General features: G+C 36.6%; 1 protein-coding gene across 1 annotated transcript in view; it reads left to right on the top strand.

The window, feature by feature from the left end:
• Positions 1–2008: 2008 nt before the first annotated feature.
• LOC126367539 (sterol O-acyltransferase 1) overlaps positions 2009–24812 on the top strand; it is a 75418-nt gene continuing 52614 nt past the window's right edge. Inside the window, exon 1 of the mRNA XM_050011113.1 lies at positions 2009–2018. The gene's annotated coding sequence lies outside the window, so the exon portion shown is untranslated. The remainder of the gene's footprint in view (positions 2019–24812) is intronic.

The following is a 24812-nucleotide window of genomic DNA, read 5'->3' as shown; positions in this document are numbered from 1 at the left end:
TCATTTCAATCAACGTAGGTACACTCAGTGTACTATCATAGTACACTATGGTAGTTACACTGACAATTTGTACAGATTTATTCGACTTAGGTAGTGTAAATAACTTTTATTAAATAAAATATACACATCCTAATTTTATTTTAAGTTAAACCTGTCATTTTCTTATACGCTGAATAAGAAAGGGACGGTTAATCGACAGGCATAAATTTTATGGAACGCACGTCAATTTTAGACAGAAATTTAAAAAGCCCTTCCAAAATGTTATAATGGTCAATAACCCGACATAATGAAGTTGACAGCACACTTCAAATGGGTTGCGTATGAGCGAAATGCCTATTTTAGTCGTTTTAAAATTAATGAATATTTAAAGTCAATCATCCGTCCTTTTCCTTTTCGACGGATAGGAAAATTACAGGTATAAGTTAAAATAAAATTAAGATGTGTCCGCAGGAATCGGGGCCAATAGAGGTATATTATAGTTTATTATTATTAAATTAAATTATAACTCATATCTGTGAACTCTACTACTGGGAAAGCCTGGGGCAGACAAAGACCATAAGTCTGAAAGAAATTGCTGTAGAGTAATAAGGCCGCTAATTGTATTGTAGTCTTTCTTGTGTATGTTTTAAAATGTTTCGTATATGTGTGTGTAATAAGCATATTTGATTTGATTTCATCAGTTTTCAGAAACATTTCGGAACTTCCTAATCAATTAGAACATTTTTTGTCTTTAGACATTACCTATTTGATGATCTTTATAAGTGACAGATTTATCAATCAGCCTAAAACTTTAAAGGCATTAAATATAAAATGAATGAATGTGAAGGAGCAAGAAAAGGATGTCAACTGCTTACTCCAGTGAGAAATACACGTGAGTTTATGTATGTATAAAAAAGAATTGATAGACCTAATCTCGACTTTTATACATCACTATATTAATTACGTATGTCCCTACACTAACCTCTTTGACAGATCTAATTTTCACAACGCATTGAAGCTGTTGTAAAATGTTATCTTTATTGAAATATAATCACTAATTATTGTACTGAACTGGTCGTTCTGTTTAATAGTAGGTAGGTATGTATGTTGCTTTAAATAGTCCACCTATAGTTTTGAACTCAAGTCTGTTCCTGTATAATTTATGCAACAGTTCGTCTGTGTCGACGCATAACAATTTGCCCGCATGACGTATACGCATGGTAGCTAGAGGCCTTTTGGCCTGGTGACATTTCAGATTTCGCTAACCGACCGTGATATGCAAGTCATGTATTTTGATGACGTATTTATGCAACATTCTCCATTCCACAGTGGAATACATTAAACTACAATGTTTTGTTACATACGACTGTATTTTATTAGAATATTACAATATTAAAACTCTCGTTTATGCGGGATTTGCATGCGAACATTGTAAAGAGAAGTTGTTATTGCTATTTAGTTCTACATTTTCGTGTTCTATTCCTGGAAATGAATACTTAACATGCATTAACGTTACAGTAACCCAAAATATACAATAGGGTGAAAGAAATTCTACGTCGCTATTAATAGTATATTAGACCAACAAGAGTGCATAGGCTGTTAAGGAGTCTTCGTTTGAATTTATTGAAGAAAAAATCTACAAAACAAAGTTATTCGCCGCTCCCTTATCTCTGTCTCCAAAGAGGCTTCTACAAGACTATAGTTCGGTCCTTCCCGTCTTGTTTTGTTCGAGAAACGACTCTCCAAGATGTTAATAAACCCCAAGGGGGTTTGACAAAAAAGGGTGCGTGCTCTGTTTACGCATTTTCCTAAATCACAGTTAATTTTAGATATAAGTCTCGAAATGAATCACCTAATTTTTCAAACGAACTGTTTATTAAAAATAAATGTGTTTTTTAAGAAAGAAAGAAAGAAAGAAAGAAAGAAAAAAATATCTATTCGACATACTTATTGTTGACTGTGAATTGGCCGCATATGGTATTAACTACTCGGCCAGACAATATTGGGAAGGTTGAGGGCCCTCACGCCGGAAACCATTTGTAACATTAATTTCATTACATGACATGCTTTCGAACTTCATTACAAAGTGAAAGTCACGAAAATCAATAAACAATATAAACTAACCTTTCAGCGAAGTTACCATTAAAATTGTTATTAATATCAATTAAGCTTCGTAATTAAAGTTTGGAGGTTTGTATTGGATTTGAAAACTTTATTTAAAATGATTGATGAAGTTACCTAATATTATTTGGAAGTAACTTTAGACGGAAAGTCGTAGTAGTAAACTAAAAAGAGTCTCCTTCCATATATTTCAAGTCGTCTCAATCGTTTGAACATTTCATTCGGAGTTGTAAAATCAGTTAAAGTACTTCACTTACGTAATGGTAGTTTGAATGATGGCGTTGACAGCGACTCCCCGAACGTCGATTCCCTCTATGGCGAGTCTCTTTATGGCGAGTAACTCATTAGTTTAAAACACAATAATAATCACGCTACATAGAGGACGGCGACGAGAGAAAATAAAGCGAACGTACCTTAGAGAAACGCGACGTCAAGCCACTCACCGTAGCGAGAATCGCCATTCGCGGACGTCGCTGTCAACGCCATAATTCTTTGCGACGAAAAAAATACAGTCAAACAGTCAATCAGTCAGTCGGTTAGTAGTCGTTACATGAGCCATGTTAGAGGCCTTTGGCGGCTCAATGGTAACCCTGACATCAGGGTTGATGGCGTTGGTAATCCACCTCACAACCCACACGATAGAAGAAGAGAACAAAAATAAAAATGTATTTGAAAGAATATAATGTTCTCGTAGTTTCTTATATGGTTCTATCCACCTAAGCATACTTTACAGCCAGATCCCACTAAATATTTATACAATTTCTTCGTTCAATGTAGAAGCTCGGTCGTATTTCACGCGTATTTGATGTGACATTCAATGCACTATAACAAAAGTATATTGTGGTACAATTTCGTACTATGGTGAAAGCTGTCGTAAAAATCCTATGAAAAAGCTTTTAACCATAAAAAAATCGCAACCAGCACAGGTGGCTTAAGCTTTTATAGCCTTTTTTAGAACATTTTTTTTTTAGAACAAAAAAGATTTGCATTAAAATCGGGAATTACCGTGGCATAAATTGACGAATACATTTTTAAGTCTAGCACGTTAAAAAACAAATAATTAAATAAAATAGTGTATTTAATATATATGTAAAGTAATTAAAAGGTACGTAGCAGAATTTTGGATCCATCCCTTACATGACGAGTTAAATCTTTCAAAGTCCAACTAAAACGATGGCTCGTCGAACAATCGTTCTATAGCTACGATGAATTTATAAATCGGAATTGATGGAATTATATATTGTTAGTAATTACGATAAAATATAGATATTATTACTAATTTAATACCTATTGATTTCAGTACTTATTAATTTATTTATTTTTATTGATATATTTTTTAAGACTATTGTCTAATGCATTCTGTATGACGTATACCTAATGAATATTATGAATAAATGATTTGATTTGATTTGATTAATATAATGTACTTACTTACATTATTTTATTAGTAAAGAAATATTATTCTCAGAAAAAAATGCGTATGAAATAGAGTCACAACAATGGTAGAAAACACAAGAAAACATTATATCTAAAGCAACATAAGAATATTTATTTGACTGTAAAAAGAAATGTATAACCTACGTTTGTCGGCGTTCTCTGGCGAATTTTCCGTAAGCTGTGTTCATCCCAGCGTTGTAATTTAATTGATGCCACGTCACGTCACAAGTGCGTAAAAAATGCCGAATAAGCCTGTTAGACCGGTTCCTGAGAAAACCACCTCTAGGTCTGAAAGTGACGAGGGTACTGTCCTTGTCGTTTAAGATGTAGGTAGGTAATTTATAAGACAAACACGCTCCCTATGATTGGTCATTTGATATATGTATTACCCAAGGAGCAAGTTAATTTGCTTAGGTTACTGTATCTACTAACGGCCTCCGTGGTCCAGTGGTTGAGCGTTAGGCTCACGATCCGAAGTTCCCGGGTTCGAATCCTGGTGGGGAAATATCACAAAAATTACTTTGTAATCCCTAGTTTGGTTAGGACATTACAGGCTGATCACATAGTTGTCCAAAAGTAAGATGATCCGTGTTTTGAAAGGCGCGTTAAGCCGCTGGTCCCGGTTACTACTTATTAATGTAAGTAGTCGTTACATGAGTCATGTCAGGGGCCTCTGGCGGCTCAACAGTAACCTTGACACCAGGGTTGATGAGGTTGGTAATCCACCTCACAAACCACATGAGAGAAGAAGGCTGTATCTACTGTGATTTCATACCCGACAGCTTTCAAACCGCGCTGAATAATCCTATAAGATTTTTTATTACGTTATCGAGATTTCCGTTCTATTTTCATTTCGGGTTGGACCATTAGGTTTGAAGATACAGCTGAAAAAGTATTCATTTAAATCGTTACTGAAGGCCATTGGAGCGACTACCGTTCAAAGATTCGGTCACTACTGTAAATGAGATGGAATTAAAAAGGTCCACTGTAAAAAATAAGGACTCTTTTTGTCCGGCTGACATGAAAGCGACAGTGCACAATGGCTGTTTGTGGGGGACCCTTCTGACAACGGTCTTTCTTACTTACTTACCTAGTACCTTATGTCGCTACATCGGACCTCTAAGGAAACATTTTCCCGACCCTTTTAACTGGGTACCTCTTACATATTACTCAGCGCCCCCAAAATGTTAACACATTTCAATTTTGTATTCAATATTCGATGATCGTCAAACAGTAGGTACTTCTTTGAGAACTATGCTCTGTTTGGTACCCCGCTAGCCACAAGTTGGTAGTGTGACTAGGGATTGACGATCACACGGTGTTATGTTGGAAGTTGTATATAAGCGTTTTGCTGTGTAAACTTCGATATCGCGTTTCACGACTAATTCAAGACTGCATTATTTAATGTAACGCCATCTAGCTGGCCAACTAGTAAAAACATTTTAAATAGTTAATTAAAAGTCCTAAAACATTAATTTTTTTTAAAAAAAGTACCTCTTGTTTGTTCATTATTTTGTAGTATTATGACTCTAAAATTTTAATATACAGAGACATCGTAACGAACACTGAGGGGGATGATTCAGAAAATGATTCTGATTTGATACCAAGTGAAATATCCTGTCATAATTCATGAATTTCAGTGTTTTTTCAATTATTTACAGTTCCATACTTTTGCGCTGGAAAATATCAGTTGATATAAACACATAATCATGGTCTGAAACATCCCTTAAAGTTTTCGTTACGTTGTCACTAACACTCTGTATATCTCTATATATAATGTTTCTAAACAGTGGTTTTCCTACTTGTTTGTTATTCTCTTTTGTTTTGCAAAGTTTAATACGGTGGCTGAGTTCCATTCTGCAAACATAAACCAAACGTACGAGTAGGTATTTATTACTTTCTCCCTACTTAAGTAATATAATACATTATTTCGCATGTTCGAAGCAGTTTTTGTTCAATAATACAAATTGGTAACAAGTTATTTCGTTATATATTTAACTGCGGGGAGACACGCGATAGGCACATTTGTGTATTGTTTTGTTATACCGGATTTTTCCAGGTTTATCGGTTATTTTAATCTGAGTTATTCTAACAGCTGTTGTTTGTTCCCAAAGTTTCGGGGATGATTCCCGGGGTAATGTTAAACTGTTATCTGGATTTGTTGGAAATGTCACAAGCGAACTTTTATAAACTCTCCCCGATAATGTATATGTTGGATGGGATTTTTCGTGGAATAAAGACCTTTATAAATATAAACAGCATACCTACTGCATAGCCACCCCGATACGAGTTATTATGTTCCATATATTTACTCCAAGACAAAAAATATTTATAACTATAGGTACGATCATCCTTATTATCGCTTCCAGCAAATTAATAATAGCGGATATTGGAGAACGTCCATCAGTTGCTTCTTTCAAAGCTAAATTAAAATAGCATTATCTATCACACAATGCCTAATGTATGTGTATTAGAGGTATAAATAATATTATTATTATTATTAGTATAGGATATTATGTGTTTAAATATATATATTATGACACATAGCGAGGAGAACCGATGGCCGCTGGGGCGGAAAGGTTCTCGAATGGCGACCACGTGTCGGACGACGCTCAGTGGGTAGGCCCGCTACAAGGTGGACCGACGATCTGGTGAAGGTCGCGGGAAGCCGCTGGATGCGGGCAGCGCAGGACCGATCGTCATGGAGATCCTTGGGGGAGGCCTTTGCCCAGCAGTAGTTTTTTTTTTGTACACTTTGTGCCTTCCCACTTTCATTGACCTCTCACACCATGCGGGGTTGGTTGGAAGATATCTCTTTTAGAGATAAGTCCACTTTTTGTACTTATTTTTGTTTTTTTTGTCGTTAATTTCATTAATAATATTAATAGGAATCTTAGTAAGTACTTGTTATATTTATAGTACTTCTTGTGCAATATATTCTATTGTCATGGAAAGAGAATATTTGTAATAATACAGACCAATTATAAACTAAATGTAGGGTGTCTAAATGTATTGGCAATAATGACCAGGTATAAACTCGAGTCTGAAATATATCTGCGGGCTTAGCACCGTAAGCACGCGACTCTTTCTCGCCGCGACAGAGATCGTCTGTCTCTTTCTGTGCAGTACTGTGAGAGAGTGACGGGTGATGTATGTCGAGGCGAGAAAGAGTCGCGCGCTTACGGTGCCAAGCCCGCTGAAACATATTTAAATATGTATAAATAAGTCCCCAACTTTGTCGCATTAGGTTATCCTGTAAAGATAGTTGTTGTGAGTGAAATAAATAAATAAATAATATCGCGACTGATAACTGAATCGGTCAGGATCACCAATCACCATTCATCAGACTTCACTATGATTTTGGGCCTCCGTGGTCTAGTGATTTTTTTGTGATTTGTCCCTACCGGGATTCGAACCCGGGACCTCCGGATCGTGAGAACGCGCTCAACTGGGCCACGGAGGCCGTCTGTTGGCGAGGTAGCCGAATAGATACAACTTTGGCCATCACAACTTATGAACTTCGCTTCATAACTAGTAGGTATTATATATGAGACTGTGGCAGACAATACCAACAGCCAAACATACCTTGTCTGTCTACACGCAACTCTAAAACTATATAAAAGTACACCCTCATCACCTTCATACAACTAATTAGTTTGTTTTCCTTGTAAGTATGCAATAAAGTTCAAACGAACAAAATTGCTGCTGGCTGCCTGTGTTTTTGTATACATAGGTCAAAATCCGGGCTAAACACAGAATAAACTCCTCGTATTGGTATACATTCAGTATTGTAGGTCTATATAATAAATATTTTTTTAAGCGATGATGATGAAGCGAAAATATAACATACCTAACCTACTTTAACGACTTGTTCCGGATAATAAGCAATAAGTTTTTTCTTCGTCTAGTTACCTGATTACTTCTAAATAAAAAGTAAGTTTGTCTATCCAATACTCACAATTATTTCAAAAGATGCCCAAAAGGGCTAGCTAAGTTGCAAACGACTTTGCAAAGCGATAGTTGCAGTGATAAAAATGCACGGGACTGACAAACATGTAAATCCATACTAATATTATAAATGGGAAAGTATATGTGTGTGTCTGTCTGTTTGTTTCTCCGTCTTTAACGGCAAAACGGAGCGACGAATTTACGTGATTTTTTTAACTGGAGATAGTTGAAGAGATAGAGAGTGATATAGGCAATTTTTTGTCTCTGTCTAACTCTCCGTTTCCCTAAAATTGAGGGTGGACGTTTGTTTGTTTCCACAATTTTCAAGGTAGAAAGCTAAAAATTGGTATGCGGACTATTTGTGGCTAACAAAAAAATCTTGCATAATTTTTTTTCAGAAATCTGCTCTCAACCAGAGCTTCGCCCCGTCATTGAAGGAGAGGGGGTGAAATTTTAAATGGGATTTTTGCAGTTTTTAAGGTAGAAGGCTAAAAATTGGTACATTAGAAAAGAGGAACTGCGTTACCCCGAATTTAACGCGAGCGAAGTCGCGGGCAAAACCTAGTCCCATATAAATACTTCACTGTCACTGTCGTTTTTAAGACCTCTGTGCTGCAGTTTGCGCTAACAATCGCTGAAATATTCTCGAACTTACCAATCGTAATTTCAACCTTAGCGTTTGTAATTGACTGAAATTGTCATTTTCAGCGAATCCAGTGGCCTCTGGGGCACGTTATTAAGAAATAAGGATAAAAATGAATGAATTAAGGCATATCCAGTAAGTGCCGCCCGAGGATATATTAGAAGGAAAATACTCCTTAAGGTAAATAGAAAGCCAATAATACGCAGAAAGATAGTGTTGAGTTTGCCAAGATTCTATAACGAGAAAAGTTAGAGTCGTTTGAACAATGTCTGTAATGAAGACTAAAGTCTATCGCTGGCGAATAACTATTTAAAGCAAGCTTTGAGATTTGCTAAATAAATAAATGGACCAGATCACTTCTTCGAAATGCGAGCTGTAAATGAATTAATTGCCATCGTTTTCACTAAGCTTTGTTGTAAGAGAAAATAGTTTATCGTGAGCGGTTTTATTGCAGGCTAGATAAGATGTCTTTAAACAGATTTTGCTTAGAAGCAAAATCGCGAGGAGTTTAGAACTGTAATTGCACAATCATGGTATGAATGCACGTCGTATTAATGTGCCGCATCGATGTCGTTCGATCGACGATGTGGTTACCGACGAGGACTACGACGTCATCGCTGTTATAATGACGTCACGACGTCGTGACGTCGCGTCGTCGCTCCACGGTCAACTGTCGTTGGTCTACAAGCACGTCAAAACAAGTCAACAAATGAACCCTCATTCGTTTTGTCATATATCTGTGTTCAGTGTGTAGATAAACATAACAAATTATGCTGCGATAATTGGCAGAACTAATATATCTTTTATTAACACCTGTACGTTAGACGCGACACGACGCGATTAATTTTTCGTTATGCCCCAGATAATAGAAAGGTTTTGTTCTTTCTAGTTTGTCATGTTTTTATGTCACCGTTTAGCACGACACGTGTAAACGAAATTGGAAGTTGTTGGCCCACCGTGATTTCAACCAGTGTGAATCAACACTAATGAGCTGACGTTGCTAAGATCAACTACTATATACAAGGATATTTTTAAGAAGCAATCAGAAATCAGAATCATTTATTCAACGTAATTATCATGGATAAACTTGTTGAAAGTCAATGTAACATTTTTGAATTTACGTCATTTCGCAAGGTGAGGAGAAGAAATGATTTAAAAGTTTTTAAATTTAAAACACATCTTTTAAATCAATGAGGGTATACATTACAACATACTCCCATACATACCTCACGCCTATTTCCCACCGGGGTAAGCAGAGACTATAGAATACATACAAGTTATACATACATTACAAGTTATTTAATAACTAGAGGAACACGTTTAATACCAGAAATTTTTATCATTTACGTAATCATTAATCTTATAATAAGCTTTTTTACATAAAGTAAGTTTCATATGAGCTTTAAATTTATTTTCTGACAAATTCAAAATATTATCTGGTATTTTATTGTAAAAAAGTATACATAACCTCAACCTTCCTATCCGTTACCTAGATGGCGTACATATAGCGAATTCAGTGTAAAACGTAAATAAATTATTAGTCTTTTTCTCGTTTATCATTCTTTCTGAGGCTTCATTTTATTTATGCCATAAGAGGTAAAATAGTAATGTATTTTCCTTAAATTATTGATTCAATATACTTTGCCATACAAACGTATTTACTAAGTTACTGTACTTTATGTTACAAATAAACGTAAATAATCCTTTACAAAAAATTTTTATATGTAGTTTCTAATAAAAAGTAAAAAAATGATCATTTAAATAGGAGTTTGTCAATAGTTTCAGACCCAGAGTAAACCTGATGAAAATAGAAAGGGTTTATAATATTTTTTTTATTGTTTGTAGGTTATCTAGACCTTCAAGTAGTGGCAAAGAGGTGTAGAGCTCGTTTAGCTTAGTTCATCTATGACAAAGATAATATTTCGATCACCGAATGGTGTGGTTACATTAACGCCATCTGTTGACGCCGAAACGTATACCTATAGCGAGGGTCCCAACACCCTTGTTATAATGGTGTCGAGCAGAGTTGTAGTACTGTTTGTAAATATGTATACTGTTAAACGGTATGGGCCGGAGCCCACCGTCACAGTCCAGTGCCGGTCGGTCAACATTTGCAGGGATTGCGGCTCCTACTTAATTAATTGTACAAACTTCCCCAGTGCGCCGTTTACAGCATTCTACTCAACGGCCTGCGTGGTCCAGTGGTTTGAGCGTTGGGCTCACGATCCGGACGTCTCGGGTTCAAATCCCTAGTTTGGTTAGGACATTACAAGCTGATCACCTGATCGTCCGAAAGTAAATAAGATCCGTGCTTCGAAAGGCAGGTTAAGCCGTTAGTCCTGGTTAGTACTTACTGTTGTAGCTAAGTTACTAGTCGTTACATTAGCCATGTCAGGGGCATTAATAGGGACTCAATAGTAAACCCCCTCCGGTTGATTGAGGGGAGGCCTGTGCCCAGCAGTGGGACGTATATAGGCAGTTTATGTAGTAAACCATCCACTCTGACACCAGGGTTGATGGAGTTGGTAATCCACCTTACAACCACATGATAGAGGAAGAAGAAGCCCTGTACTGATAAATTGCTGCAACCCAGAGCTTTTATTACGTGGAACAAATTTTATTCTATTAAAATTTTAGTAAGAGTTATATTTCATTCTTTGTGACCAGTCATGTTGCAACCAAGAACTGAAATAAGGTAGCCATCCTTTAAAAATCCCTGGTAGAACCAAAACTGACTTTTACCTGCTTGTACTCCTCCTAAAACATTAAGACAAAACACAAAAGTATTTGTTCTTTCTGGTTTGATGTTTAATTCCTCTATTTCTTTGTCACATACGGAATGGACAATAATAGATATAAAATGGATATTAGCGGCTCTGTTAGTGCAGGGAGTGACTGAAAAGCAGCAGCAAGGCTGAGGCTCTATTTTCTTTTTCAGCCACAACTGATAATGTGTTGCATGTTGTATTTGCATGCATTATTTTAAGCAATTTTGTAAAAATATTTGTGGTTGAATAAACTTCTTTTTATTTATTTATTATGACTCCAATTAAAAGGGAAAATAATAAAAAAACGCATAAATTAGTGCTGAGCCCTTAGGTCATACTACATACAAGTAGATTCAAAGTAAATATTCAGAAATGGATGAAGCGTTTCCGTTCAAACTTCTCTTGGTAAATAGATAATTTATTATCTTCGAAGTTGGATAAATTATTTTGTAATAACTCAAAGTACGCAGGTGTGAGAAGCTTCTCTTTATCAACTAAGAAGTTCACGTAGAGTGAATTCATCCATTTATCTTCGTCATTCATTGTATGGATGTACCTATGCACGATTTCAAACAAACTGTTCACTACTCAAATAAGACGGAGCTTGTGAACGGCCTCCGTGGTCCAGTGGTTTGAGCATTGGGCTCACAATCCGGAGGTCCCGGGTTCAAATCCCACATCACAAAACTCACTTTGTGATCCCTAGTTTGGTTATAGAACATTACAGGATGATCATCAAATCAAATCAAATCAAATATACTTTAAACAATCAGACGTAACACATGAATACAGTACAATTTGGGCGGCCTTATTGCTCTAGAGCATCATCTGATTGTCCGAAAGAAAGATGATCCAGGAGCCGTTGGTCCTGGTTACTACTTACTGATGTAAGTTAGCAGACGTTACATGAGTCATTTCAGGGGCCTTTGGCGGCTCAATAGTAACCTTGTCACCAGGGTTATTGGGGTTGGTAATCCACCTCACAACCCACACGATAGAAGAAGAGCTGTTTGTCTTCCCGTGCAAGACCTAAAATCCAACAGAGGGATTGTATCCTTTCTTATATGATGGACTAATATTCCCTTGTCACCAGGTTCATCACATCCATCTTAGGACGTCGCATCAACCATGGCTTTGTAGCTATTTTTTTTTGTTTTTGATTACTTGTGGCTTTGCCCATCCCATTAGGGACTTGGGGAGTGTGTTTATGTATATGTGTGTATGTAAGTCTAGTACTATATCTATAGGTATGGAAGGAAGAATAATAAAAGTTCAAAAAAATTGTAGATTCATAATTTTTGTCCTAGAACGGTCATCAGGAATGGCTGCGGGTTGATTAATTTTGACTTTACCATAACCAGTAATCGCTATTTTATGAGTTCTGGCTACCATGTTTAAGTATAACAGAGCGCGACTCTCAGAAATAGCGATCACCGGTTATAATAAACCCAAAATATCTGGTTATCTGGTAGAAAACGCTTTAAGCGATAAGGCCGCCATTTGCCATGTACTTAGTTAAGATTATTTTGTAAATATTTTCATCCACTCACCGGCAGCAGCGGCTGAGGATGCTGCTGAGAAGAAGAGGGAGAAGTATGCAGCTCTATTGCCTGCATATAACTTCGTGCCCGTTGCCGTGGAGACCTTTGGTAGCTGGGGGGCGGACACCAAAATCTTTGTGTCAGAATTGGGTCTCAGGCTCAGGGAGAAAACAGGTGACTCCCGCTCCGGCTCGTTCCTGGTCCAAAGGCTGGCCATTGCCATTCAACGCGGTAATGCGGCTAGTGTTGTGGGCACCTTTGCTCCGGGAACAGTGAGGGGCGGGTTATTTAATGACTAGTTTTAAGTTTGTTTTTGTGACGTATTGTTATATTAATATTGACAATAAATAAATTATTTAATATTTTCTGTTATTTTGGTATAAAGTATATTTGTATTGTAAATGTAACAATAAAACATTCCGCAGCCACTCTTGATGCCCGTTCGAACATGAAAATTATGAATTTACTTACTTTATTTTGCACTTTCATTCTTCTTTCTAAATGCAATAATATAGTAATAATAATAATAAAAAATAAATCATTCTATTCTTACAAATAAACTTGAAATTCGTGTCCAGTCAAGCCTGAATATAATTAAATACACTGGGAAGCAGGAAACGCTCCCATCTGCTTCCTAGGTCATCCGTATAAATCTTGAACGTAGCCATGATCTGCTTGCCAAGTATAAAATTAGATCTATGTCGTCTTCTTCCCATATCCCAAATTAGATGTTCGTAAGCAGATTGAGTAAAAATCGTGTGTCTCAAAAAACGAGCCACGTAAAGATATTGCACATCATAAAAAAGGATGGCTGATTAGATTAGTCGTCTTCAAAAGTAAGGGGTTCACACCTCGTATGATTTTTATTTTCTACGTATACACATACATGAGATCACGCCTTTTTCCCGTTGTGGTAGGCAGAGACTATGAAAGTTCACTTTCTACGATCCTGACACACCACTTTCGATTTTTCAACTCTCATCTAAGACTTCGTGCATGCTCGTCGATATAAGTATAACATTAAGTAATAATTTTCTATTATAATAGTAGTAGGAACGGGTACACCTCCCAAAACCTTTTGTTTCGCCGTCCGAGACACCTCCGCCAGGTCTTGATTTGCCTTGGCTTACCTGGAAGTCTCTAAATAGACTTCGGACTCAGGTAGGCCGAAGTAAAGACAATTTGGTCGGGTGGGGTTTCTCGGATGGCTCGGACTTAAAGTGCAAGTGCGGCACTGTTCCCCAAACGATGGCACATCTTACATCGGGTCCTGCGTGCTCGAACACCTGCACGCAGGAGGATCTGATGAGCGCTGCAGATAGCGCCATACTTGTTGCCAAGTTTTGGGTCGATACTATTTAGTTTGCCATCGACACGATAAGAAGAAGAAGATTATAATAGTAAACTAAAATTATAATCAAAATCTTAGCTGTAATTTACTAGAATACATGGGTCTCCTTATTATTTTGTGCTTATTAGTAGCGTTCTACATTCTTATTTCACAAAATTCCGGAAATCCTGTGGAGATATTGACGGATTACGTTCGTCACTTTTAGGTGTTAGTGACATCGTAAAGAAAACTTTAATAGGTAATTCAAACAGTATGGAACTGAAAATAATTTTAAAAAACACTAAAATTATCATGAATTTTTCGAGACGGAATTCCTCTTGCTATCAACTCAGAATCATGGTCTGAATCATCCCCCTCAGTATTCGTTACGGTGTCACTAACATCCATATGTACAGTCATGAGCAATATAATGTACCCACTTTAGGACTCTGTCGCACTAACATATTTGACATTTAGTGAGACTTACAGTTCAATTTGTCAAAAAAGTTAATGTGACATGGTACTAAAGTGTATTACATATTAATGCTCGTGACCGTACTAGTATGGACTGTACGTACTTGTACGGGGTGTAAGTGACATCACAACAAATACTGAGGGGAGTGATCCAGCTCATTATTCTGAGTTAATATCAAGTGGAATTGTCCATCGCAAAAGTATAGAATTCAAAAATAATTTCAAAACACACAAAAAAAAAGATTAATTTTGTGACGGAAAATTCCACTTAATACTTAATATTAACCTAGAATCATGGTCTGAATCACCCCCTCAGTATTCGGTACGATGCCACTAACACCCGATATATTACTTTTTTGTGAGAATTTTGTTGATGGTAAATTACTTTACAATGATAGATTATGAAAACGGAACCTTCACGCACATGAATAACGTAGGATTCCATCTTAGGACTTCAATTTATATGTAGTTTTGATTACCCCAATTGGGCGTTACATTATAACCGCTGATAATTAAGGATGTATATAGGCAGGTTGTATATGGAAAGCTTATGACAAAACAGAAGGCCAATATAGTAAAACCGTAAACGTAATATTTGGCACTGGTATGTCTGAAAAAAAACGAAAGCTTCAGGTTCATTCAAAGTCCACGACGTAGGGTGATGCGTCATTGTATCTCCAGCAGAACTTAAGTGCGTATTCAAAATTTCATTACGAGATACGAGTGTATAAAAGTCCATTAGGCTAAGGCCCGAAAATGCTAAAGGTTACCACTGCCCATATGTTGCAATCTACATTATTACTACATTATATATTCTAAACGGTGTACCGGGTGAGAGCCTTCAGCGCTCCCCATTTGTCCGGCCAAGTAGTTAATGCCATCTGCGGCAAATCTACAATAATTCACGTAGGTTAGTATGTACGATAAGCTGCAAAAATCAAATGAGTTTCTTGCAAAGTAATAAATTAACTGGTTGCACTTAAGACCTCCTGGTTACATGTCGTTTCTGTAATAGACCAAAAACACCTACAAAAACATAAATTTTATAATTATGATAATTATAGGTTCATAATTTTACCACTGATTACAAATAATTCGCTGGGATCAGTGACTGCACTTTTACTCTTTGATTGTGCGTAGGTGCGTTATAACGTGAAACATTTTGAACTGCTTATGCGCTTATTTATTTTTCCTTTATTTGATGTTCAATCTGTGCTGAATAGTCGCAAATTGATTTAATTCAATTTACAAGCTTGCAACTTCCATTGAAATAGTTTTCATCACAGAGCGATAGGGTGGGAATAATTAAACAGGCTTTCAATGAGGGTCTTTCCAGGCTACGTTACCTCATTAACGGCGGCATTAAAACAAGCAGAAGTGTGTGTTGTCATCGATTATGAGGGAAAGTTCTCTGGTTGTTTATAATTCCACGAAATATTAATTAGGCAGTGGCGGCCCTGGCAAAATATTTTTAGGTGGTGTGACCTCAAAGTGGCACCCCTCAGCCCCATAAAATACAAAATTTATTGATCAGTTTACGGCCACCGAAATTTACCTGTTTAAATCCTGAAATATATCTGTTTAAGGCCACCCAATATGAGTTTTATGTGGCCTAGATTGTGGCCCGACGAAGGTAGACTGGTCCACCAGTCTTGGTTGACTTTAGCGTCTCCTATTTCGGCGCTCGGTGCGGTCGCACCGCTCGCACCGCCCTAGGGCTGCCAACAGGTACGCCTGAGCCACCAACAGGAAATTATTCAATAAGTCGTAGTCCTATACCATGGTATCCTAGTGAGATAGGGCCCTTATAGTACTTAATTATATAAACTAGACTAGTATCCGCCTGTAATATTGCCTGATACATAATTACCTAGCTCAAGTTTACTGATTTCAAAAACAGTATTTCGCTTCTCTGCAATTGGCCTCAGTTACAGTTTATCTATTTTATTATTATGACTGACAATGAAATTACTAGGTACTATGTTATTACTAGCTTAGATCTGCGTCTGTATAACGAATGGAATGTAAATTGTGTAGAATTTATTTAAAATGAAATTGAAATAACACTAGTAGTAACAGTGGTTGTAGTACTGGATATATTTTTCGATTCGCAGCGGGGTCTCAAGAGCAAGCTGACAAAACACTATATCCATTAAAAATTAGTTATATTAGTAGAGTTTATTTGTTTTGTGTACCAACTTGTATAAGTTCTGTTATTAATAGTGAGATTTTAGCTGCTGAGAAGTTAGTCTCAACAGACTAGATGTTGTTTTTATGATAGATGTTGTGTTCACTTGTAATTGGCTTACACATTAGTACTGTTTCACTTTGTTTAAATGTATCTTAACTAATAGTTATAATGTGCATAGCTGTAAGTGATCCATTAAATAAATAAATAAATTAAAAGACAGTGATGTCTGTTGTAGACGGCGTACGAGAATGATTTGTTAATAAAAACCTCAGATGAAAAACCGTTTAGACGTCTCGCTGGTTTTCATAAAATTTCTTATTACTTACCTACCTGTCAAGTCAAAACATCAGAGAAAATAAAATAATACAATTGAAATAAATATGTAATCATCTCATCATCAAATATGTAATGGTGAATAGATAATACTCTAATTATTAACTTACATTGAAATATAGTATTGAAATAAAAATAAATCTTTGATTTGTTTGAAATTGTATTGATATCGGGAGTCTCATATCCCTATTTTAAACGCGGTAAGAACCCGTTAATATGTGTTTTAATTATACTATTGAAATATAATAATGAAAACTATAACTTCAAATGTAGTGAAACAAAATTATCTTGTCTTGAAAAGCATTACTTACAGAAAGCAAGACTATGTTTAGGGTTATGAGTTAAGCCCAGTCTCCGGTGGCAGAATTCAGAATTTGAATATTTTCACCCCCCTCGGGGAGCACTCCCCCCCCTTACGTCACTATACCTGAAGTTGCTCTACTTTACTATTCTAAATATTCGGTAAAGAAAGAATCAAAAGTAAACTTAATGCTCGCGAAATAGGGCAATTGAATATAGGTAGGTGTGCGGAGACTGCAGCCTTAAGAAAGCAATTGCAGTAACAAACCTGTATCACGCTATATAGTTTTCTACAATCGGTTGCATATAGGTACAACTTCCAACGCAAATACGATCGTAGAGCGCCCCCGGGCTTACAACCAAAAGCAAATTAAGTTTGATGAACATCTAATTAGGGTTGCACAGGCGATATGAACATGTATTATGAGATTTGTGAGCAGGAAATCTAATCCTTCTACATCCGTGCGTACAATTAATCCCCAACACCGCAATATACATGTCGCAGGGATATGATAAAAACGGGGATTTGATCAATTCCCTAAGGGATTTGATCAAATCACGGAGGATGTTAAAATAACAACACGATTTTATCTTTTCCCTAAACAAATTTAGTGAATTGAACAAATCCCTAAATTGGTTCAGTGAAATGACTAAAATAATTTTGCTTTGGTATTTTAAAGGTTTTTGTGGTAATTCTTCACAAAATTTAAAAAGATTTGCTGATAAAATGAACGACACTTCTTCTAAGAAATTCAAAGATATAGGTATTAGTTGGTTCCACCGTTTTGGTTGATGTACCAAAAGTAGACAGGGGTCCACTAGATGCAAATAATATTACAGGGATTGTATTAGACACGAATTTTTTTTGTAATTCACGATGCCACAAATCAGCTACATGTTTTAATGTGATTATTACAAATAGGCATATCATACGCAACTAAAATATGTTTTATTTTTTAAAGAAATTTTTGTTCTTTCTTTCAAAAAATAAAAAATTGTTCTAAGTAATGGTGATTTTTTATATCAATATTTCCTTGTATTACACACACCTGATTATCATAATTATGTAGGTATATCTTACCAAATAAACCTATAAAATACCAAAGCAAAATTATTTTTGTCATTTCACTGAACCAATTTAGGGATTTGTTCAATTCACTAGATTTGTTTAGGGAAAAGATAAAATCGTGTTTTTATTTTAACATCTTCCGTGATTTGATCAAATCCCTTAGGGAATTGATCAAATCCCCGTTTTTATCATATCCCTGCGACATACACAACAATATGCAACACTACATTCATATTGTAAACCTCTGGGGTATAGCTAATATGGTTAACGTTTGAATTGTCAATATAATAAAACAGACATGCGGAAATACCTAATGGTTTGAAGATGCGTTTCCTAAAAATGTTTATCAATAATTCCAGAGTGATCTAATCCTCGAAAAGACAACTTTCAACCACTTGGAACCTCCAGCTGACAAGAGTTATCTTTAGGCTAGGTTTTTTTAAGTAATTATTGGTGCTGATACCTGTAGACCATTTTCTTATCCGCCGAAAAAGAAAGGGACGGGTGATCGACAGGCATAAAATTTACGGAACACACGACAATTTTAGGCAGGAATTTTAAAAACCCTCCAAAATTTTTATATTGCCCAATAACCCGACATAATTAAGTTGACAGCACACGTCAAACGGGTGTACCTACTAGAGAGATGCCTATTTTATTCGCCCAGGTTAATCATTCATTTTAAAATTAACATCATTCGCCTTTTACGCGGATAAGAAAATGACGGGTATAACTTGAAATAAAATTAGGAGGTGTCTGCAGGAATCGGGCCCATTGTAGGTTTGCCTCAGATGGGTTTAGGCTAGGATACTTGTAATACTATTGCATCATATGGTGACAGGTGTTTAGCCTAGGTAATTGTCAAACTTGTAAGAAACGATACCATCAATCTTATGTATTTTATGTGTATTTATTATAAAAAATACAAATACCATTTAAGATATTCCCGCATAGAGGCGGCACCGAGCAAGTTCCGGGATGGAGATCTCTATCGCATAATGTCAATTCATCGCTTCACTCAGAATACAGAATAAAATGCAGCTTGGCAGGCAGAATAATTGTATCTTTCTGTGTTTTCTTTTTTATTTAGGGTTCTGGCGTATCCTCTGCAATCAGTTTACCGCCATGGTAAAAATATTTCCCAACCTGTAAGGAATATTTTTCACGTATGTCCCAAGGCGCACCGGAAGGTTGTTACAAACATTAGCAATTTATTTATTTATTCATTTCTACACAATAAGTAGGACAAACAAATCTAATTTACAAAAAATACAGACAGTCAGGTATGTTTATCTCCAATAAAAAGATTTCTTCTGGGACTTAAGTATGTGACAAGAAAAATATGAATCTTATATTGTATCTAGGTATACAGGGTGTTAGTGACATCGTAACAAATACTGAGGGAGATGATTCAGACCATGATTCTGAGTTAATATCAAGTTGAATTTTCCGTCACAATATTAATGATAATTTTTCATTTCTGTATATTTGCGATGGAAAATTCCACTTAATATTAACTCAGAATAATGAGCTGAATTATCCCTCAAAGTTTACGTTAGGATATCACTAACACCCTGAATAAGCATAAAAGAGAACAAAAGAGCATTCTAGTCAGATTTGGAGCTGCATTCTCATTTCCTTTAGCAACTACCAACCGTCAAGAATTCATAATTACTTTCTAAGCATTAATTCATTTTTTATTTATTATTTGAAACTGAGGGTAAGTAATTGAATAAAGCAATACACAAACAGTTAAACGCTGTAGGCTGTAGACAGGTAACAGGGAAAAAATAGTTGGAAACTATACACATAATGAGTTAGAGGTCGCTCAGCTAGTTAGCAGAAATAAAAGGAAAACAACGTCCCTCTTTCACAGCAGAACAAGATATAAAAATATTGCGTTTTCTCTTTGTGAGATGCGAACTTGTGTAGCAGTGCCTCCTTTGACGTCAGAGGTGAACAGTAGCAAGACTCCGTTGCGAGGTATTGTTAGGACACTTTGATAGAAGGATGACGAAATGTATCTATGCATGTCTGTACCGACAATCAGTGATCAGGACTAAGTGATAGATGGCTAACTACGCCGAATTGCTACGTGTAACCCATATGAATTAAACAAAGACCTAGCTAGTAAGCAGTTCTTTAATGTTTAGTTAAAATAATGGGTTTATATTCGACGAACGCATTGAATTGCAATGAGGAAGCTCACTACCGTGGTATAAGAAAACCAGGTATGCTCAAAAGTGACAGCTAACATTTCAAGGTTAACCCAGCTGCCGTCATCCCACATTGCGTTGCCATTTCGTAAAAAATAAATAACCCACAACCAATGTTTTTGCCCTCTGCAAGGAAATTTTGAACTTTAAGTAAAAGATTAACTTGTGTTTTAATATTTTTTATATATGCAACAAGTAAAAGTAATTAAATACATTAGTCAGTAATTCACTTAATTTTCAATAATAAAATTTACGTCCTTGGAATGTTGGAGATAACTGTTTAATGTTAACACTTACGTCGTCAGGCAATGGCGCTTATCATAGGATTGAGCATGCCTGGTTTTCTTTCTTATATCATGCTCACTGCTACCTCGACTTCTGCAATATCTCATGAGAGCAATGAAGTAAGCAGATCTTTCAAGATACCTATTACATACACACACATATTAAATAAAAGAAGAGGTCACAGTATAAATGCCTTTAATGTACAATAGGTACCACAACCAGAAACTTTGACTACTTACCAACGATATCGCGCGGAGGTTGCCAGCCGACTGACTGCCTGCCGAAACCCTATTTCCCCCGCTCAGCCGTTTGCTATGACGTTAGCGCCCCTACTTCATGACTGTGGCGCCCCCTAAATCCGTAACTCAATACAACTATTTATTAATTTAAATGTACAGAATGATTAATATTACGACCTGACACTTTACACAATAATTTTCTATAAATTAATCGGGAGTGACAACACATATACATAAACTCGCCTGTACTAATGGGGTGGGCTGAGCCACAGGTAATCAAAGACAACTTGCAGCCACTGTTGGTACAACAGATTGACTGACTGGTGACTGTTGTTGTTGTTGTTGACAGTTGATAGTAAGATACCTCTCTCTCTTTATTTAAGAGCTGCGCTCTTGTCGGTGGAGTAATCGCCTCCATTTTCATTACTCCATAGATAGGGCGTGTAGAACGGTGGTTGCCCCAATCGCCTTCCGTTCCGCAGTACACTGACCAATTTCTCAATCGGTGATGTTCTAGCTAGAGCCCTACCAGAATCCATTTCCTCGGCCTCCAACCAGTACTGATACCGCTGCTCCCGGCATCAGGGGTGCGCATTTGAAGTAGCGGCGCCTACTCGTTACGTCACAAGATCGTCATAGAACCCAAGATAGCCATTACTTTTTTTTTTAAATCAAAGCAAGGAAATAACCGCGAATTCTATTCACGTTACGTTCCCGTACCGTGCGGGCATCGTACGTCAAACGAGGCATGTCGTTCGTTTCTACGGGCACTGATCCGTGCTATAAATCCAGCGATTGAACCAACCCACGTCTCAGATTAATGGCGAGCATTAAATATAATTTTCACGAGCTAAGGTTATTAATGTGTAGATAGAAATCATTTATATTGGCTGTAAGATTTGCAACTTAAGAGCGACTCGCAGATATTGATAAATTATGTAGAGTCGAAACGTGTAAAGCCCGCACATCATGCATTTACCGCTGTAGTCGTATTGTGAATATATAAGTAAATAATATAAGTACGTTTTTACTTCCGGTAGAGCTTTTATATATTCACTGCTACTTTTTGCTACAATACGCGTGTCGGGACAGCAGCGCGACAACATCGATACACCTACAACAACAACACACAACTTTTTTTTTGACGTGACTTATTGTAGATTTGCCACAGATGGCATTAACTACTTGGCCGGACAAATGGGGAGCGCTGAAGGCTCTCACCCGGTACAACGTTTAAGGCAACAGGCCTGAGGGTGCCCAGTTGGGCGCGAACCTCGGCTCAGAGCGTCGAGAGGAAAAATATTTGAAAGAATTAAGCGACCCTAGTGGGTCGATAGCGATAAGAGCTGAATGAGGGAAATCGTCGACCACGCCGCGGGCGGTCGGTATCGGGCTCCGGAAGTGTTTGGTGTCGCGAGCTGATTGGCTGCCTCTATGGCTAGAGTAATCGGGTCGTCGGGATCGTATATTACGTCCTTTGGACGAAGATATTTTCCAGTACCGTCCCTAAGCGGGACCATCACACAACATTTGTATCGATTCATTCGCGATTATAGATGTAAAGACACCCTTTAATTTACTTTTTAATTTCTTTTTGTAAGTAGTCGTTACATGAGCCATGTTAGGGGTCTTTGGCGACTCAATAGTAACCCTGACACCAGGGTTGATGAGGTTGGTACTCCACCTCACAACCTTACATCAGTAAGTAATAACCGGGACCAACGATATACAGATCATCTTACTATTGGTTGGACAATTAGGTAGTCAGCCTGTAATGTCCTAAACAAACTAGGGATGACAAAGTGATTTTTGTGATTTGTCCCCACCGGGATTCGAACCCGAGACCTCCGGATCGTGAGCACAACGCATAACCACTGGACCACGGAGGCCATTACTCCACGGGTTTGCAGCTGAAAACTGCATAATGAAGTCACTAGTGTCTAAATGCTAATTACAATCTCCACCTATGTGTCATGTAAACCTCCTCTTTCACACTTTCAAATTAAAAAATATATAAGATATCTTTATTCAGTAGGTAACATACACATTAAATCGTCATTTTTTATATGACAAACGTCTCATCCGCGTAAAACTACTGCAGAGTTTCACGATCTGTATAGCCGAGGAAAAGTATCTAAGTTTTTACAAGAAAAACAGCACAGAGCCCTAGAAAAAATAAATAAAATATTGTTATACAATTCAGTAATTTGGCTGCCTTACATCGATTCCCAGACAGTTAATCCCATGCATTTATATCTTCTAAACAATCACTAACCCTATAATAACTTTTTTAAGTTTAATTTTATTCTGATTTATATAATAATAAAAGGCAACAAGTAAGTATACGTCGATGACGTAGCGTACTTCGTCTCGGGAAGAGAATATAGCCCATATTCTATACTCGACTAACTAATGACCCAGATACAGTAAAATTAATGAAGTTCTCTCGAAAATTAATTTCTTGTTTGTCAATTGCCTACTTGTTGATTTATTATCAATGATTAATGAAAAGTTTATTAAAATACATATTTTGTTCTCTCATGAAATGGCTTAACGTGCCTTCCGAAGCACAGATCATCTCACTTTCGGACATTCTGGTGATCAGCCTGTAATGTCCTAATTAAACTAGGGATCACAAAGAGATTTTTATGATATGTCCCCACCCCGATTTAAACCCGGGACCAACGCTGAACCACTAGAGCACGTAATCAGTTTCTGGTAAAAAAAGGCTTATTTTAGGAGCAACTTTTAGTATAAAATACCCGTAGATTTATAGAGTATCATCAAGTTTAGGTAAATATATTATGCCTCTGAATTTTCCGACTTATATTCACGTCTACGGGAAGGTACTTATACATAAAACAAGAACTATTTCTACAAATCACATTCACACGCGAATATTTTTATGAATAAACCATTCCATTAGCATTTTCCTTACTTATTCACTTGTTGTTTCATGTTAGACGGTAATAAGTACATTTAATTTGCTATTTTTAATGTTAAATTGTGTTTTGTCATATGTAAATGCCAGGTTTAAACATAAATTAAGCTTGAAAAGTTAATAAAAGCCGTGTTTTTATTATAATGGCACAAAGCCGGCTTAAAATAAATGGTACTAAAGTATATTTTCGGTTCGTTTAACTTATATTGAACTAGCGACCCGCCCCGGCTTCGCTCTGATGCAATGCTGAGGAAAACATGGAATTACCTATTTACGGCATCACATTAAAAACCTGAAAAATAACAGTGTTTCTCCACTATTTAATGGATGTTATTATACATAATAATATAAACCTTCCTCTTGTATCACTCTATATATTAAAAAACCGCATCAAAATCCGTTGTGTGGTTTCAAAGATTTAAGCGTATATAGGGATAGAAAAAGCGACTTTATTTTATACTATGAAATTGTTGTTTCATATTGTTTTATACTATGTAGTGATGTAAAAAAAAAAAAATGTCGGAAGGTACAATCTTCCTGTCCTGTCTGTTCGTCATGTTTCACGTCAATTAACGTGATGCACTAAACTGAAAATTACCATAATCATCCAGTGTCCTGTCTCATTGTGTCAACATCCATGTTGAAAAATATTTAACGTAACATTTCGCCTATATCCCCAAAGGCTGAAATGTACCTATATAGTATATACCAGCCACTCCACGCCAGGTAAGTTAAAGTCGCGTGTAATGTGAGCCTACTTATTGTCATTAACCGGACACATATCCGAAAAAAACAAGCAGAGAGTGTGTCAGTATTTCTACGGAACTTTGCAAGGAGAATAAAAACTCCCCTTTTCTTCCATCAAGTGTCGATACTGTTGAGTGTTCTTAAATATTGACAGTTCCCCATACTATTTGTGTAAACCAAGTTATTATTTTATTTATATTTTTACACTAATAACCCTTTGCGCAGCGGTTAATTGCATAGTGTTATATTT

Source organism: Pectinophora gossypiella, chromosome 6, assembly GCF_024362695.1.
Source record: "Pectinophora gossypiella chromosome 6, ilPecGoss1.1, whole genome shotgun sequence".
In the NCBI taxonomy this organism is placed as follows: Eukaryota; Metazoa; Arthropoda; class Insecta; order Lepidoptera; family Gelechiidae; genus Pectinophora; species Pectinophora gossypiella.
The sequence above is the reverse complement of the archived record's forward strand: the minus strand, read 5'-3'. Positions and strand labels throughout refer to the sequence as shown.